The sequence below is a fragment of the Parasteatoda tepidariorum genome, chromosome 3 (genome assembly GCF_982258835.1).
Source record: "Parasteatoda tepidariorum strain Cologne lab strain chromosome 3, Ptep-v5.0, whole genome shotgun sequence".
NCBI classification, from domain to species: domain Eukaryota; kingdom Metazoa; phylum Arthropoda; class Arachnida; order Araneae; family Theridiidae; genus Parasteatoda; species Parasteatoda tepidariorum.
In genome coordinates, this window is record NC_141757.1 from 119,141,929 (window position 1) to 119,162,326 (window position 20,398).

Here is a 20,398-nt window from a genome sequence, read left to right on the forward strand (position 1 = left end):
AAATTCGAGTATGTGTTTACTGCACATAATGAGTTCAGTGTTGAATAATATAATCGATATTTTGAACCATTATATATTTTGAAAATGCAATGCAAACTTTCTGTGTCTTCTACAGAAAATATGTATACCAAACTTCAATATATGTTGACTATACATACTCAAAATTTAGTTTATGCAGCGTAAAAATAGTATCGATACCTTGAACCATAATATTGTGCAAATTGAATGCAGCCTTTGTGCGTTTTCTGTGCAAAATGTATATGCAAAATTAGAATATATATATTTACCGTACGCACTCAACAAAAAATAAAAATAAAAACTATTCAATGCTGAACAATAATATCGATACATTGAACAATAATATAGTTCAAAATTAATGCACCCTTAGTATGCATTCAGTACAAAATATGTATTCCAAATTCGAGTATGTGTTTACTGCACATAATGAGTTCAGTGTTGAATAATATAATCGATATTTTGAACCATTATATATTTTGAAAATGCAATGCAAACTTTCTGTGTCTTCTACAGAAAATATGTATACCAAACTTCAATATATGTTGACTATACATACTCAAAATTTAGTTCAATATGCAGCGTAAAAATAGTATCGGTACCTTGAACCATAATATTGTGCAAATTGAATGCAGCCTTTGTGTGTTTTCTGTGCAAAATGTATATGCAAAATTAGAATATATATATTTACCGTACGCACTCAAAAAAAAAAAAAAAAAAAAAACTATTCAATGCTGAACAATAATATCGATACATTGAATAATAATATAGTTCAAATTTAAGGCAACCTTAGTGTGTTTTCAGTACAAATTTTTCACCTAAGTTTGATACGTGTTTATTGCACATTTTCAAAATGACTTAAAGTTTAACACTCACATAGGTACTTTGAACCGTAGTATAGTGCAAATTTTTTGCAGTCTGAATAGTTTTCTGAACAAAATATCTTTACCAAATTTGAATATGTATTTACTGTACACACTCAGAAAAATGATTTTATTGTTAAGCAATAACATGGTTTCTTTGAACCATAATATAGCGCAAAACAACCTTTATATGTTTGCTGTATCAATGCATACCAAATTTGGATATTTCTTCAGCATATGCTCTCAAAAAATAACTTAGTTTTGAACAATAATAAAGGTAAAGCATTTAAACCGTAGTATAGGGCAAATTTTTTGGATTTTTGTTTTTTGTACAAAATATGTGTACCAAATTTGAATACGCATTTGTTGTACATACAGAAAAATGATTTCAATAGTGTAGAATAATATCGGGACCTTGCACAGTTACATCGTGCAAATGTGCTGCAAGTTTATTGAGGTATTAAATTAAGTTACGTTTCTAACAGTGTTGAAAAAACTCGGCTATGTGCAAAAGATATTTCTGAATTATAGTCTAAATAACAAGATTATGTTGTTAGAATACTATACTACTTTAACTTACATAATATATCAATAAATAAACCAATTTTATAAAAATATTTTTATTTTTTCTTCAAGGAAGTTTTGCATTTATATTATTTTTATGTGCATTTTAGATTTACGCCTATTTTTATCCTTTTATATGTTCCAAGAAATTTGCAAAAATAATGTATTTACTCTGGAATAAATCCCATCTTGTGTTGCCATTCCTGTGAACAAAAAAAAAAGGAACAATATGAACCTCTAAATAAGTCTAAGGCTTTATTCCAGTGTTCTATTCTTGTGCATCGAGGCGAATGAAAGAAAGTAATTATTATACAGTAAAAGTATCTTGCAGATAGGAAAAAACACAAGAACGCTCCCGAAACCTTTTTGTTTTGGTCTCTTGTTTCCATGGTTACGTGCACAACCAATTCTGCATTCAATTCAAATCATTTTCACACAGAGTTCATACATGCGTGCATTCAATGCTTATTTCTATCTTCACCTTAAGGTTTTTCCTGTCCAAAATATCATGAATAACAGATGACCGAGTAAGGCGGTGGGTGGGGGAGGGGAGTCAGTGAAGAAACAAAACTGGAGGGGGAGGGTAGAAAGAAAAAAGAACCTTCTAATCAGTTCACTTGTCAAAAACGTAATTTATTTGAGCTATAAGCCGCACCGCCGCAAAAACGCAGACGACCCTTACTGGTTTATAATTGTACGTGAGTGGGTTTTAGTCCTATGGAAACTGGCAACAGTTCTGAAAGTTTAATTTAATGGCGGACGAGCTGGGAATGTAGAATTTCCCTCGTTGTGAGGGGGGAAGTAAAATAAAATAAAACATTCGGAGAGGGTCGTGGAATGAAAAAAGTGGATTAAAGAAACGTTTTATGGCGTGTTAGTCTGTCAGATAAAATGGTAGAACGAGCTGAGTGAGTAACATAACCGCCCAAATTTCGACAGTTCGAAGTTAGAATGAGATGAGTAGTGAAGTTAGTCTTTCTGCACTTCGTTTGTTAGAGGTATCGCGGGTTTGAAGAGTTAGGCATAGCTTCGTTTTTTTCCTTCTTCTCCCTAAAAGAAAGTAACTGACAGGTGTTGATCCTATGATAGGTACGAAGATGAGATAGATCTTGTTGACTGATTTCGGATAATCGTTTCTTCTCACGATATTATTTTCAACGGTAGCTAAACTTATTTTGTTCGATTTCGATTTGGCGGAATTCTCTTTTATCACATAGGAAATAAGGATGAGATAAAGCACTTTGGGCACCATAATTACTTTCTTACGTTTTATGTTAAATGTTTTTGAGCTATTATTTGCGTAATATCTATTATAACTTTCTTCACTATTATGTTTTAAACTTCACTTTGTAACGATTCCGACAAGTATGAGTTCTCTCTTTTCTTTCTTAAATTCTTTTAGAATCTCTTCTTCACGTTTCGCTTAACTGAAAGTTATTTTAGCCGTAATACATTTTCTTTACATCATCTAAATAAATCAAGCAGACTGTTTACATGCATGTGTGTGCATGTACTTTATACAAATCTGCAATTCTGAACTGAGCACTAAATGAAGTGCGAATATGTTCGAAGACAGGGCAGACCTACGTTTTAAAACTCGATCCGACCTGCATCCCAAATAATGAGTTTTCCTTTGGATTTGAAAAAATATTTCATAGTGCCAGTGATTTACTTGCTTGCAGCTCCAATCAATGAAAAGCTAACTTTATTGACTTTCTAACGAATTATTTATCTTTGATTTCCTGTGTCAGCTGAATGCAATTGGAAATGAAAAGTTGTTAGGTTATCACAAATACGTTAATAATTTCGCGAAGTATTGTGATGACGTTACCAAATTCGTATTTTTAAAGGTATATGAGATCACATATTGCTTATATTGATATTTACGCTTTCGATGCGTGTCTCAATAAACCTAAATAATAGAAACTGAACAGGAACTAATAAAATAAATTTGAAGTTATCTAATAAGCCCTGGAAAAAATGCCTTTATTACCACAGTACTTAGAACGGCAATATCAGTATTATTTAATCCTACATTTAATTAAACTTCATAGGCGCCAAAAATAGTTAAGCCTCTTTTTTTTTTTAAGAATTGCAACTTATAATTTTGGTAATAGATACAAATTGAAATAAAATTAAATTTCTGTATTTAAATAGTGAAAAGATGATTATTCGTATGAATAAACAATAAGGTTATTAAAGCAAAAAATGTCCATATGGTTATTGACGCTAATGATGCTTGCTTAATTTTGGTAATAGATACAAATTAAAATTAAAATAGATACATTTAGGAAAAATCTAGGAAAAACCATCAAAAATCGACGTTTTATTACTGACGCCATTGATGCTGAATTTTTAGTACTAGGTACTACTGCTCTTGGGTTAATTCGTGTTTGTTTAATAAGTACAAAATATACTAACATAGGTACCAAACCTAACATAAAGGCTATAGGTTTTTACGAATCGCCGAAAGGGACATGTGCAATAGAAAATTGTTGTTATAGTAATTTTTGTCTGTAAGGAGTGAACCTCGAGCATTAACATCATGACAAATGATACTGAATATAAATAATCTTTATTTTGAAGGGCTGAACTTATAAATACATGCTTTACTTAAGATAAAGATTCTGCAACATAACATAAAGATTCTGCAAAGGACAACAAATAATAAAAATTCAAAAGTAGAATTTTCTTAGCTTAATTGTGTTGGTAAATATGTTTTAGTTTTGTGCATGATTTCGCAGTGTTGATTTAATACTGATTTATTGATCATTTACTTTTTTCACCCTGTACGAAGAACGGGTTTGCAGCTTGTCAAGTGTCAAATATCGCCAAGTTTTGTCTTCAGTGTATCAGCAATACATCATCATTGTATCAGGCAGTTATTTTTTCAACCCTGTAAGACTTTTTATTTTTATTGCATTTCATTCACAAAAATAAAATAAAATATAAAAAAAATCATAATAATAATAAAATAAAATTGACTTGTAGAGCGGGCATTAAGTTGTAAATTCTTTTATGATTTCTGAAAAGTTATCCATTTAGGAAAAGGAATTTTTGTTTAGTACCCAGTAAACATGATAAATGCTTTTATTTCGTATCTTCAAACATTTTCCTACGTAAGAAAAAATATATTATACTCGGTCATTAAAAATAGCATTACAGATTAACAGTTTAGCTCGTTCATGACAAACATTGCACAGCGTTAAAGACAGCACGCATAATTTTACCAAAATAGCATCGCATTTCACTTTCTGCATTATAAAGGTAACATTATTTATCTACTTCTATATTTATTATATGGAAAAAATTACATCCAAAATTGTACGTTTCAAAGATAGCATTGCTCTCTAGTTATAATACAGAGAGAGCATTGCTTCCCAACCATATGTTATAAAAATAACACTACACCATATACATATATATATTTCAAATATAACATTACACTCAATACATATATGTTACAACGATAACATTGCACTCTGTACTTATATGTTACAAAAATAACACTATATCCTATACGTATATGTTACAAAGATAACATTACACTATAATTTTATGTTACAAAGATGACATTTCACCCAAATTATTGTATATTCAAACACAGTAATAATGGCCTAAAAGTCGGTTTGTCTAGGACGCATTTGAGGTTTAACTAATTGGCAAAAACTTGTTCTTTAAACTGTTCATATTTACTTATTAACAATATATCAGAATCAGCATTTACAAAATGTATCGAGTATACAGTGAAAGGAACTGTTCAATATTTTAGAATAAGTTTGACTATAAGTTCTCTCAAATTTTCTGCAACTGTCCCGGGTATTGTCTTCGGGTCAACCCTCTAGGCTGATCCTAGACCATTGGCTATAATCAATTTATGAAGCTCAATTGCTAAGTTAAGAATAAAATGAAATCGAAATTTTACAAGAAAACTTTTAGAATTTATCCACACCAATATTATTCATGTTGTGCAATCTAGCTATTAAATTTCAAATAAAAGTAACGAGTATTTTATGGTTGGCATTGTAGCACGAAACTATTGTTCTCAAATGGCGTAAATTTACCAGCAATTTTACGATAAGATAATATTAATTATATTTTAAAACAATATTTAATTATTAATTACTAATAAATTCTTGATTAGAAAAATAAACTTCAGCATTTGTTTGCTGCAACGCAATAGATATAATGCTACAACTGGTCATTATAGTTTAGCTCTGTAGTACATGAATCTTGCTGAAAACAACTAAGCTTCATCATCAATGCATCACCAATTTCTCATTTGTGTATCAGTCGTTTTCTTATTTGAGCTTAGCGGACTTTCATTTTCAGAACATTTAATTGGAGCAAAATGAAACACAAAGAAGAACACAATAATGAGAAGAAAAAAGAATACATTTAGCATTGAGACAAATCAATTCATTTATTATTAACTGTTTTCTAAATACTTTAAAAACTTGGCGATCAATTGAAAGGTAGGATTTGCCTGATATCTAAATAATGGATAAATACACTTAGAATAATTTATGTAAACCAAATCAGATCTTGATTGTAACCGATTATATAACATTTAAGTTACTGATCTAGTTTAGCCTTGTATCTGCTAAATCGCTTTGTCCGTTTTTGTAAGATATGAATAGAGTACAAGTTTGGGGGGGAAAAATACTTTACATAGCGTAAATATTTGAACTTTTTCTTAGTACTTTGGACCTTTGTGAAATCAACAAAATTAATTTGAGCTCAGTAGCAAAACGATTTTGACACACATGCTTCAAGCAACGAAATATGCATACTTTTGTAAGGATGAATTATTCGCTTATTACCATTTATAATTAACACTATTGAGTACTAAGTAAAACACTGTTGCATGAAATGAATTAAAATTAAGATCACACCCATATGAGGACAATGGACAACAAATTCTCCGAATGTGCCTCTACGCCTCAGCAGGAGGTCCTTCTCTGTGCTCAATAATTCATGAAAGTGACTGTCTCAGCGGGTCGTAAATTTATTTCTTCCCGATGGCAACACGCTTGAATCTGATTAATAGCTCATGTGATTCACAATTGCTTATTGGTAGTTCTGTAACTAACTTTGCAAGAAGCTTCCGTTAATTGTTTTCTTATTCCTCTCTCTTTGAAATATTAATAAAACATGTATTCACATTGAATTTTGAGGTCAGTCTGCATTATAAGCAAATAGTTTTTAGAATGTAATGCATCAAAGTTTAAAAATGAAAATAAAAGCAATTTTTATTTGTATATTTGCAATATCTTCCTTCTTATTTTTTGACTATACATTTGAAGTTGGGTCTTTTTAAATAATTTATTTCAAACAAATTCCTTTTTTTTTTCATTTAAACTCTTAGTTTATTTTTTGCTACTTATTTACTTTATTTATTTATTTATATATTTTTGCACTATGTAATGCCGGTTTTCCGAATTTGATGTGTTGAGATCTAATTCAATAAATGAATTCATTTGCCATTATTAATCAAGAATATGGAATCACAAATCTCTTGTATAGAAGTTTAAAAGTCTTATTAAAAAATAGACTACAATATTTTGCATAAAAAAAGTAAAGAAACTCAGGCTTAAAAAGAACTTAACTCTTGTGTGTAAGGATTTATTGTTTCTTATTCTCCGGATTTTTTTCAAGATTAAATATTCATTTATTTTTCTATTTTTATTCATTTATTTTTTGCCAGAATATTTATTTTCTTAAAAACACTTTATATAATATTTATTCTAAGTCAAATTTGTGATAAGAATTAAAAAACAAGTTTAAATTATTTTTTTCAATTTCTGTCGTAGAGCATTTTTAATTGAATATAATTAAAAAATTGCTTTTAATTAATATATCTTAAGGCTTTAGTATTTTTTAGGAAAACTTGATACATAAGTTATATAGAGCTCACAAACAAAAAATTTGGTTTCTAAAATCAGTATTTTTTTTCTCTTTTCCTTTTAGTTTTATAGTCCTTTCAAGTTACAGTGTTAATTGTGTTTTAGATTATTTTTGGAATAATAATTTTTTTTTAACTATGGTATGCAAAAATTTTTACTCGTCTGATAATTGACTTTTTAGTTTAATTCGTGCTTAAGGGCAAGCGAAAAAATATTTACAATTATAGTTGTTCTGATTTTGTCAAAATTCGTATTGCTTACAACTGCCATACATCTTTAATAAAATCTACATAAAGTAACTTTTAAATGATTATACTCCTTTCTATTTCAGGAAAGGGTTTGCCTATAAAACTGTACAGATACACTGTTAGAAATTCTCATTCTAAAAGTACGGTAAAACAGCTAGCACCAGTCTGTCCATCCAATTAATCATAAAATTTGCGGTAAAGAACAAGTTTTTCCTTTACGGTTTTAAAACAACTAATTTACAACCAATATTTGCAATTAATATGATTAAGAACCATGAATACAAATTTATACTTTTTTTTCACAACTAGAATAGTTTCCAAACCATAAAATTGAAATTTATTTGGACATTGGAGTTACGTTATGTTAGGCAATACATATTAGTGTTAGGTTGTAGTTGAGCTGTGCTTTGTCAAATAAGCCGTGAAATGTGGCTTATTTAGTGTATCTGATGTTGCAATCTATCGTAAGCAATGGAAAATACTAGATTTTTTTTTTGTGTTAAGCAGCTTCATGGCGCAACCATCAATGAGTGAACGAGAGTATCATATTCTAATAGCCCAATACCGTCGCAATCGAGGTACAATGTTATAATTTTCATTTCAAATTATTGTAAAATGACCGGCAGCAGTCATTCCATCCAATTAACCGTAAAGTTCATATTTCAAAAGAATAAAATCAGCTCGACAAATACATTGCACTGTGTAGGGGAGAGTGGGGTCAATTGTAACATTTTTTACTTAACTATTTTTAACTAACAAAAAATCCAATATATTATTAGTATTAATTGACAGACGAGTAAAGTAGACTATCCTCTACTAGAAGAAAAATAAATACCTGATTTTAAATATTATTATATTAGTTATTAACAATTTTTGACAGTCGTGCAGTTGTTACAATTGTCCCCACTTACGGGGTCAATTGTAACAGTTCATAAATTCAACTAAAACAAAGTTAATTTTACATATTATCATAGTTGTGATATATTTTTTTATTGATCAAAATAGTAGTGATATTTTAGGAGTAAAAATAATAATGAGCAGAAACCTAAAGGGTTAAACTTTTAACTTTAAGGGGTTAAAAATTTTAATTTATGCTGTGAAAGGTGACAAATAACACAATGCACATGCAACATAATATAAATGATATAGGAAACTATTGGTGGTTCTTGAAGAGTTAAGTAATGGTTTGTAAACATAAAATTATTTATTTTCAGCTGTTACAATCGTCCCTTTACTTATTGTTACAATTGTCCCCAAGACGCCATTTCAGCTTCATTTGTTAAAAACAATGCTAGTTAATTAGCAAAACTAATCTTTTTTTTTATTGAAATGTTAATTAAAGTGTCCACTTGCATATTCGGTTACTAATTTTTATTTGTTTAAACAAAATTACTTTGTTACAATATAATATTCTAATACCAAAAAAATTACTTGCGTGGCGTGAAAATATCTTTTGTGATGTAACTCTTTCAAAAGTACATAAAAATGGTTGCCATCAGGGGTGTACATGTAGATTTATTAAATACACCTTGTGCGCCACCTAGGAACCAAATCTAGAACCCGACACTCGAAATTTTTGCTCTGTTACAATCGTACCCTGTTACAATTGACCCCACTCTCCCCTACTATTTAAGATCTCAAAATCACAAAGAAGAAAAAGAACCAGGTTCCTATTGCAAATCCCCGGTTTAATAAAATTATAATTTACTTTTTAATATTTCTTTAGAATTTGAAATACATTTATAGGTATTTTCGTTTCACGTGAATCTGTTTGAATGAAAACTAGATGAAGATTAGAAAAATAGAAAAGTCAATAATACATAAAAATATTTAAAAATTTAGGGGAAAAAAAAGAATGTTGCATAGTAAAAAAATAACTGTACAAAATAAAGTCTGAATGGACAATACTTATTAAAGAAGTATTTTAGTACTCAACTGTAACTTAGTATTCAAGTTATAAGTGCTCAGAAATAGATTCGTTAATGATGTGATCAAAAACGATTACTTTTCTTCCATGCTAAATATATCGATAAAAAACAGCATTATATTGATAGAAAAGTCAATTTTAACATAAGCGACTAAAAAAAGGAATGTTTAAACATAAGTAAAGCGACTAGAAAAAAGAAAGTGTTATAAAGAAAAACGATTTATAGAACAAAGAATTCTTTCATAATAAAAGAGACAGACGACTAGATATTGAATTATTCCTTACTGTTTCAAACAACATTAAATGAACAGATTTTTCAAAGATAATATTTTCATCACATGGCTGCAATATTCAACAACTGTTTTAAGAAAAAAGAAAAGTAGATGGGAAACACGTTTATTACCAAACAAAGAGATGTTAATTGGGTATCAGCGATGGGGGAATTGCCCCGATGGTAGTAGCTCATCAAAATGACATTAACTAAGTTCATTGAAACAACAAAACCACGGGGATGGTTCTCGAATGATTGACGCGTGTAACCTCGCCCACCATTGTGAAGAATTCTTTTTTAGAGTCGAAATCTTTTGCTTCTTTTTCTTCTTCTTTTTTTCTTTCTAGGCTTAAGATAAAATCATTCCTTACTTGACCTTATTTTATTTCGCATTTTATGAACTAATCTTAAAAGAGGATAGAACAGTTGTAATTTTGATTTAGGGTCTTTCGAATCGTATGCTAAGTTCTGTAATCTCGCACGAAGAATGCTATTTTCGATTTTATGGACCACTAAAAGCAAACAAAGAGAGCCATAATCATCGAAATAAAAATGTCATAGATGAAGTTTCGAATTCTTTTCGGACTGATGAGAAAGAATTTTACTTCTATTTATTTTTATTCGATTTCCTGGACCTCTTAATCGTGAGTGATTTATATTGAAAGCGATAATCTGTACAAATCTGAAAGCGTGAAACTATACCCATAAACGTCACCGAAAAAATATTCCAAAATTGTTTTGGGAATGGGGATAAGAATTTGTTCGTAAGCTTATATTTTCATATTAAAAAATTGACAAATTTCAAAATTTGTATCTTCATGAATGTCCCAAACTTCGTTTTTACCCCTATACATCATTGATTATTTATACTTATTTTCATATCCCCAATACCTTAAATATTAACGTTATATCTTTAAATATTTAAATTATTTCCTCACATAATAATGTATAATTATTATCTTTAATTTTTCATAACGCTATACTGATTTTACTAAATTTAATAAGTTGAATAAGCTTCATTAAATTGATATGTTTAGTTTAAAATAAATTGAAAAAAAGTTGCGTTTTTTTAATAAATAAAAAAGAGTTGTCGCGTGTTTATTGAATGAATTGAAACTTTAAATACGAAATAAAACTATCAATTTGTGAGCAATGTAGTATAAAATTGCATGAATAATGCTTTAAAAGTACTAAATAGGAAATAAAATAAGAATTCAAAACTGATACGTTATTAATATTTAAAAGCAAAATTATAAGAATAGCATACTAGAAAGTACTAAATATTATAAAAAGGATATTTAAAATGCATTCTGGCCAAAAACTATTTTAGAAGTAATAGAGCTTTAGAATTAAGAATGCAAAACTAATATTTCAAGTTCATTAAATGTTTTGAAACAAATGTCAAGAACATCATTTTGAAAATATTATAAATTTAAAAGTAAGATTTCAAAAATGAAATTTTCTTAAATTATTCCACATTATAAATTGAGAATGTAAAAGCGATATTTGAACCGTACTGAGTGTTTAAAAATAAAATGATAAACTTAAGAATTTAATACTAGAAAATAATAAAAATTAAGAATATAAAAATGATATTTTGAATACATAAAATTTTATGAACAAAAAGAGAAGAATATTGTTTTATTTCATTGAATTGATTATTGAATTAATAACTGAAGCATTATGTACTTAAAAGATAGATTTGATTCGATTGATATTTTAAATAACTTCCAAAAGTATATTTTAAGTGATTTAAATATTTAAAAACAAAAGAACAAAATGCTTTTAGAAGCATTAGACATTGCCAATTAAGAATTCCAAAGTGATATTTGAAGTGCATTAAATGCTTAAAAATCGAATGATATGAATAAGATTTTAAAGGAATAAATTATTCAATGTAAGGATACTAAAATGATATTTTAACTATGTTAAATGCTACAAAATTATAATGAAAAGCAAGGATTAAATCATAAAAGTAAAAAATACTTAAACAAATAACAATACTTCAACATTACACACTAATATTTAAAATGCATTAAATGTTTTAAAATGAAGTGAAAAATATATTAAAGAATAAAAAGGATTATTTGTAATATAGGTGTATATTTTAAAGTGAAATCTCAAAAATGCATTTAAAAACATATTATTAAATATTTGAAAGTGAAATTATAGAATAAACTTTTAATTTTACTCAATGTTTATTTAAGGTTAAAATTATAAGAACTAGATATAAAATTTTACACTACACACGATTAAAATTACGCACGAGTTTATATATTGAATATGAATAAATCTGTTATTATTATATATGATAATAACAGATTAACAGATCTGTAATTATTATGTATGAATAAATCTGTTAAAATAAAATTTTAGCGTATAAATATTGTAGATCCAAAAGTCAAATTACATGAATGTATTTAAAAATCCTAAATGATTTTAAATTTATATTTTAAAGTTAATAAAATTTATACGACAAGTATTAAAGTAATAAAAAGAGGTGTACTAAATATTTAGAAATGCACAAAATATTTAGAATAAAAAATTAAGAATTAAGCGTTTGAAAGTATGATTGAAAAGTTTGATATTTTGAATGAAAAATATTTTTATAAGAGATATTTTGTATACATAACACATTAACAATAAAGAAATGCAGGAAATACCAGAACTTTTTTTCTTAAGAATAAATATTTTTAATAAAGTTTTCAAAAACTAAATCTTTATTTTAAACACTTTTATAATAAATATGAATACAATGTTTAGAAATGAATGCTATCTCCATGAATACAACAGACTCCGACCCAATCAATTTAAATCACTTTCATTATTTCAATCAGATATATTTATCAATCATAAAATATTCAGAGAGAAAATGAAGTTTATTTTAAATACATGGACAGTTTTTGTAACGCACTTTTGTAATGAATTTTTGTAACGCATTTATATTGTATAATAGTCTCTATTCCAAATATTTGATAATGTTTTGAACTAAAAAAAGTAATAATATTACAATTTCAGTATTTGATTTTTTGTTAAATTAATATTATATGTACAGTGTGCAAGATAAAATACGGACCACCCTGTATAACTTTTGATCTAATTTCATGCTCTAGGACTCAATCGTCCGACGGGGTGATGAGCTGATTATTTAGTGCAGATTTTGGACCACTTAATATTAATTTTACTTTTTGCATTTTTCACCGTATTTCGAGAAGTGTGAAAAGAAATGATCCATGATTTGAAAAGAAAGGAAAAGTTATTGTGAATAATAAAAAATTCTAGCTTCACCTGCCTTAAAATGCAAATCAACTTCCTTTAAAATACAAACTTTTTTTTAAAAATAAATAGCTAATTAAATAAAATTTTCTTTTATGGAAGTAAAAGAGAACTTCTAAAAAGATTTATACTTTATTTAAAGTGATTCTAAATTCTTTAAGTTTAAATAAATAACTGAATAAAATGAAACAAACTTAATTTACTTGACATCATTCTTTTTTAACTCTAAGAAAAATATATAATTCAAATAAAACTTTTAATGAATATCACTTTGACATTTGATTGAGATCCAAAGAATTAGATCACAATAATTTATGTTATTCACTTAATCAACGGAGAACGACATTGAAAAGAATAACTTTATTAAAAATAGCCTCTTCAATTCATATCAAACTAGTCATTCGGATCAGTTTCTCGGAGCAACCATTTCATAAAAATATTAATACCAATACAGTGCGCAAGAAAAAAAAGCGGACTATCTTGAATAACTCTTGATCTAATGATCGGATCTTCACAGTCAGGGATTCAATTTTAATGGTTCGAGGGGGGACCACAAATATACTAATTAAGTGCAGATGATATTTTAAGTTACGAAATCAGACGCAAAAGCGTACTTTCTCTGAATTCTTTTTTTTTTTCTATGGATTCAGATTTCTGACACCAAAATATAGGGGGGTTGCATCAATCTGGGAAAATAGGGTCTCTATAGTTTGCTCAGGAGAACGATTCGAACTTTGGACCCCTTATTGTTAATTTAACTTTTTGCGTACTTCGCCATGTCTCGAGAACTTTTTAAGCGAATTCAAGAAAATTTGCACACAATTGTAGAAATCGTCTATCCAAAGATTATTCCATGTAAAAAGTAACTTTCAGTAAACACTTATTATTTCTCATTATTGTATTTAATAATAGTTTAAAAAATTTTGAATTGAAAGGGATACAATTTTTTATATCATATTAAAGAATATATTTTACGTGACAAAATACAAAATTTGAGTGATATAGATAAAAAAGCTAAGGAGACATCAAATTTTATATAAAACGTATTTTTAAAATTCGATTTCTCAAGGAAGGATTTGACCGATTTCACTCAAGTTTTGTATTTTGTCGTATGCAAATATGTTCTTCGAAATGATGAAAAAAATTATATACTTTACAAATCAAAATTTTTTTTACCATTATTAAATAAAATAAATTTGCTTAGAAACTTTTTGACTAATGGCAAAATACGCAAAAAGTAAAATTGACATTAAAAGGTTCAAACTATCGGGACACCCTATTTCCCCCCATATTTTTGGGTTCAGAAATCCAAATCCGTCGAAAAAAAATTTATGTTTACTCAAAGAAAGTGTTTTTTTTTTTTTTTGCCTCATATTATTACTTAAAATATCGCCTGCACTAGATGCTATCATTAGATCAATAGCTATTCAAGGTGGTCCGTTTTTTATTTTGCGCACGGTGCATACAAATATAACTTTTTTTATGCATTATTATAACGAGTGATTTAGTATTTTCTATACTTACCCAATAACACATATTATTATTATTATTCATTGAACTTCAATATCAGTAATACAAGACAAAGTACAATGAATAAATAATGTTTACAAATCGGAAAATTTGATTATAAAACTAGTAATATTTAGAATTTATAATATTTTTCATATTGCATAAACTTTAAATTTAATATTATATTAACTCAGTACAGTAAGGTTATTATATTATAGGGCTATATTAGTACAGTAATGTTATATTAGTGCAGTTCATTATTTTTTAATACTTTTCTTTGCTAGCTTGCCATCTCTAATATCTGTCAGATTTGATTTTTTCATCTAAACTCAAAGCATCTAACATTATATTCTTTTAAAAAGAGAAGAAAAAAAAAACGCTAGTTAAAAAAGTAATTACCTTAGATTAGAAGAATCAAACAAGTTTCCAACTCACCGCATACAGGTGAAGCAAAAAAGGTGTCTGACTTTTTAATAGGTTTGATATTTCTAAGTGCTACTTTACCTCGAATTACTTCTTATTAAACTAATGATAATAAAGTGAAAAAGTTTAATAACGTTACTAAAGATTGTACGAAAAAATGAGCTTTTTTTAATTAAACTATCCAATGATTAACGTTAGAAGAAAATTTACCAAAGAAATTTACCGACTGCAGAAAAAAAGTGATACAAATGAATGCACCCGATCTCCAAGTTATTTGCGAACATTTATCTGAGTGCATAGAGTAAAGAGATTAATAATAATTTAATGATTACGTATAAATGTAATAATTTTTTTTTTTACCTGATATATTACGCCCTTTTTTTCATTTTTATTGAGCATGAAAACAAATGTTAAAAGCCCTCCAAAATAATACTGTACAAAGATGCTTCATTTAAGAAGTCCCGATTAATTATTCTATATGTCAGTTTCTATATGAAAAAAAGGAAAAATGAACTGTGATTGCGCATGCCCAACAAATTAAGTTCAATCCACGGCCCTTTAGACGCTTCATAACTAAGATCGTAAAAAGTTCAAATGTCTATTCAAGCCAAAATTAAAAACATTCAACTTTCAATAGGTAGGGGAGATTTTTTCATTTTTTTTATTATTATTCTGTAAAGCCCTTTCATGTTTTTCGCTTGTTTTAATCACCTTTCTTGTAAAGAAATCCCTCTCTCTCTCTTTTTTCCCCCTTATTTAAGAACCTCCTCTTCTTTTTAATCAGTTTTCGGAATTGCGGAAAGCACTTAATGAATTAAGTTTAAAAACTCTTGAAAGAGGCAGAGTGAGAAATGGTTTCTTTTCTTTTTTTTTTTTAATAAGATACAATCTTATAACTTCATGTGATTCTAACGGAGATTTTTTTTTTCAAAGTATGTCAGTAAGCAAGCATTTTCACCGGCATGCATGTGGAATAAGTCGGAATTGCATATGCGAATTTAAAAGTTTTTTTAAAAAAATAATATTTGATACATTTGAAAAAAAAAAAAAATTCTTTCCTGTCATATCCTTCCTAGATATACAAGTCCGGTCGATGACAAATATGAAATAGCATCGAAATGAATAAATTGAATGGGTAATGACAATGATACTTCCATTAAATAGCAACTACTGTCCATACTTTCTTCTGATAATGTCGAAAAAATTATAACTTTCATTTTTATAGAGATATATTTATTATTTTATGACCGTCGTTGAACAGCCGATCCAATTTTGAGAACTACCATTGTGCAACTCCATAGCCTCGTACTTCTGAACCCAATCCAGAAGACAAGGAAACTGCTGGATCAAGTATCGAGAGAAATTTGTCAAGGAGGAGGACTTTTTGATGGAACTAACCCCTATTTGCGGTACATGGAGAGGAAAACCATGAAAATTTTTCACGGTTAGCCTGACTTCAAAGGGGTTCTTACCCACGATCCGTCTATCACTAAAGATATTTCACGTGAGCACTGTGGTCGGTTCAAGCCGGGTACGCTGGGATTCGAACCCGGTTCATCTCATTGGAAGGTGAAAGCTCTATCCCCTGAGCCGCTACTTCTCCTTTGATAGTATCGAGAGAAAAAACTTTCATTTTCATAAATATATCGTACTAGTATAAATTAGAGTGCCTAGAGTAAAAGAGTGTGGACAAGGGAGAAACGATTCCTGATTGGTGGAAAGAAAAACTTTACAGCCGGAGGCGAGAGTGGAAAATTCGCCATTGGAATTACACGGAGTGAAAATTATCTGACTCAAAAAATTTATGTTCTGTATTAATAAATGCGTGTAATAAGTTCATTACTTACTTTTTTTCAATAAGAAACTTCGCAGTTACAGTAAATGTTAAAATTATGGCTGAAAATATGGATAGTTGTTAGTTATTCGAATTTATCCTTATTATCACTTACTTGGTTGCATATAAAGTTATGTTTATCTCATTGTAAAGAGAACAAGGTGATGAAATAACTAATGGTTAGATAAGAATAAATGTATTCACTTTTAATACACATAATTTCTATCTAAATTACTTATAAATTTTAAGATTTGAGCATCTTTTTATCAAAACTTCAGTAGTGCAGAGTTTGGCGATATTACTTTGACATGCTGGGGCGTAACAATGTTCGCGTTACAATGTTACAATGCGCGTTACAAAGTAGCATTTGTTTACTTTTCGTTACCAACTGTATAAAATGCTAGTTTGTTTTAAATTTCAGCTAATTATGGAAATTTTTGTTTACAATTTGTTGAAATAAACAATACCTTTTCAGGTGAATATGCGATAATTTTTTCCTGAAAAAGTAAAAAATAATAATAAACTATATAATTTGTTTTATTAGTTATTATTTCTGAAATAAATGGCATAATCATTATTAATTTTTATATTTTATTTAAGGCATTTATTAAAAGCTGAAGTCTTTTCATAAGTCTTTTTTTTTTTTTTTTTCATTGACGTTAATTTTTTAACAATTTCAGATGCTAGACAATGTTTCTTAAAAAATCTGTAATATCATGTGCTTTCCAATCTTAAAGTTTATATTATTGATACTTTAGTATATACTCTTAGAATAACAGAACCTTCAGAATAACACCAAATGAGCGAGTGGCGCCAATTTCGGTGTATCATCTGGTAACCCCCCTTGGACAAAAATATGACGGCAGCGCATGCGCTCTTGGATATTGTCATCACTCTTTTTCAATACAGGCACTCTAGTATAAATATATTTCGATGAGTTCTATTTATATGCATTACTTCAGCTCGCAAATATTTATGGATAAATCACTAATTAGATCAGTGTATACGACTAATTGATTGCCATTCACTCAGACTCTTAATATAAACTTAAAACGACGTTTAGAAACCTTTTAAGTTTGACAACTAAATTAAATTAATGTTTTTGTCTTAAGCTTTTTTTCAGTTGTTTCATAAAATGTAGTTCCTACTTAATAACTGAATACTTGAAAAGCCAGCAATAATAAACTAAATTTATTTTGTTTAGGAGTTGCTTTCCTTAAACTATTGCATAATTAATCGCAGTTACTTACATAGTTACCAAAGTGAGCAAATAGGAGTTATCTAAACTTAAATACAAATCAGTATCGAGATTAAAATATTATTATCAATATAAATAAGCTATATCTTAAATTTGTGTCTTATTTCGTAACTTGAAATATCGCCTGCGTTATATAATTGTCCTATTTAAAATCTTCTATTCGACCCATTCATATCCTTATTGCTTCTCAGTATGTGAAATTCAGATCGTTAGATCAAAGTTATTATGGCCAGGTTAGCTTGATTGGCTAGACTTACGTTCGTGAGAATGGGAGATCGAATCCTGCCGGCCGAAGAATCCTCGTGTCTTAAATGGTGACTGGTGCAAGTTAAATCTTTTTGGGTCACTAAGTCCTTCAAATTCCTATAACAAATCAATCAATACCTCTGGGGTTACTGAATTGGAGATGGATTGTTATCTGGTTAAGGTCAAAATGATGATCTGTGGATGAATGAATGGGTCCTCCCTATAAACGGGTGTGACGTATGGGTGGTAGAAGTCAAATTCTTGGCCTAAGATGACGCCACCAGAAAACAAGAACAATCGCACCTTAATGGCTTACGACAACAACAGATCAAAGTTATGCAGGTTTTTCCTTCTCTTATTTTGCGCACACTCATAACAACTACATTATTAAGAGCGAGTTTTAAAAAAAGATATTATTCCCTTAATCCCAAATATTTCCTTAATCCCAAGTCCCAAATTTAGTGCAAATAAGTTTCTTTGCCATATATGTAAAGTGTTAATGCAAGTGTGTAAAGTGCATACTAATTACTACTATTTTGTAATAATATATACTTCATAAAACCCTAGAAAAATCGGTTAAAGGTTTAATGGTATCATAATATGGTATCCTGTACCGTAATATGATGTAATTTTACTGCATCCAGAATCTATTTAAATTGAACCATGTTTCCAGGCAAAGTATCGTGTTCTCAAAGTATATTTGAAATTATACAGCGGCCTAGGCCAATAGGCCCATACGCCAAATACAATGGGTCATTAAAATGGGTCAACAGGCCCTTATATAAATAAAATACAAAAATTATATATATATAAAATACAAAAATTATCAACCCTGAGACAACCAGTAAAAACTGAGTGAGCTGTGAGCCAGAGCTAGTGGACCCCTCAATACGAGACAAAAAATCCAACAATTGCACCAAAAACAAAAAGTATAAAAGCAAAGTTCTCAAAGTATAATAATACGGCTCAATTTACTATCATATAAAGGTTGCGGTAACTTTAATGATATAAAGGTTCCACATCTTCCAAAATTTTAATATCGTACTTTATAAAAATTACAAGCATAAGGAAAATTTAAAAAAAAAAAATAATTTATGCATTATCTAGAATTTTGTTCTTTTATTTAGTATACAACAATGATCAAAATTTATATAAATAGATTTTAAAAATATTTTTAGTTTTGATGCAACTGCAAATTATGCTTTCAAAAAACTTTGATAAGTGTTTCTTCAATTTTTGATTAAACTTTTATAAATAAAAAATAATAATTTTTTCTTAAACATATTTTTAGTATTGAATAACATGAGATAGAATTTTAGTTCTGTGTTTTCTGAAACTACAATTTATTTAATATTCAATTAATGTTAATACTATTATATTCGCTAATATATTGCTCCATTAGATGGTTTTTTTTTCTCGGTTTATTCTTCTCTTAATTTTCAATAAATACTAGACAAGTTGTACGATAGCTAAAATCTTTGTACCATTTTAATTTCATGTTAATGTTCTTTTAGAATATCAATGTTTTTTGTTGGCATTTTAGAATTTAATTTTGTTTACTGTTGAACTATTGAGATAGTCCTATTTTGATTTTAAGAAAACTACACGTAAGTTTAAATTTCACAAAATAATACGGTTTTGAATCTCTTTTACAATTTCACATTTTTTTTTGCAAATTAAAGCGTAGTTATTGCTTAAAAATTTCTTGTATGTTTTACAAAAATAACTAAATACAATAAAGATAGTGAAAAATTGTGAAGCCGAATTCATATAACTCTAAAAATTTCATGGTAAATTCTTACCTTTATATGCATGTTGTTAGATTGCATATATTGCTTTTTATTAAACTTCATTTGTCTGATAGATTTTAAAAATTCTCATTAAATTGTACTCCACAAAATTTTTTTATTCTATCTACCAAATTTTGTAAGTATATATTCTTAGTAAACATTTCATTTAATCCCATATATTCTTCATTTTTCAATTTATATTATTTTTTTAAAAATTATATTTAACGTTCTAGTATAGTTACATTATATATTACAGTCCTTATGAATT

General features: G+C 28.2%; 1 long non-coding RNA gene across 1 annotated transcript in view; it reads right to left on the reverse strand.

The window, feature by feature from the left end:
- Positions 1-3,519: 3,519 nt before the first annotated feature.
- LOC147814229 (uncharacterized) overlaps positions 3,520-20,398 on the reverse strand; it is a 64,128-nt gene continuing 47,249 nt past the window's right edge. The window contains exon 2 of the long non-coding RNA XR_015432720.1: positions 3,520-4,338. This is a non-coding gene — a long non-coding RNA (uncharacterized LOC147814229). The remainder of the gene's footprint in view (positions 4,339-20,398) is intronic.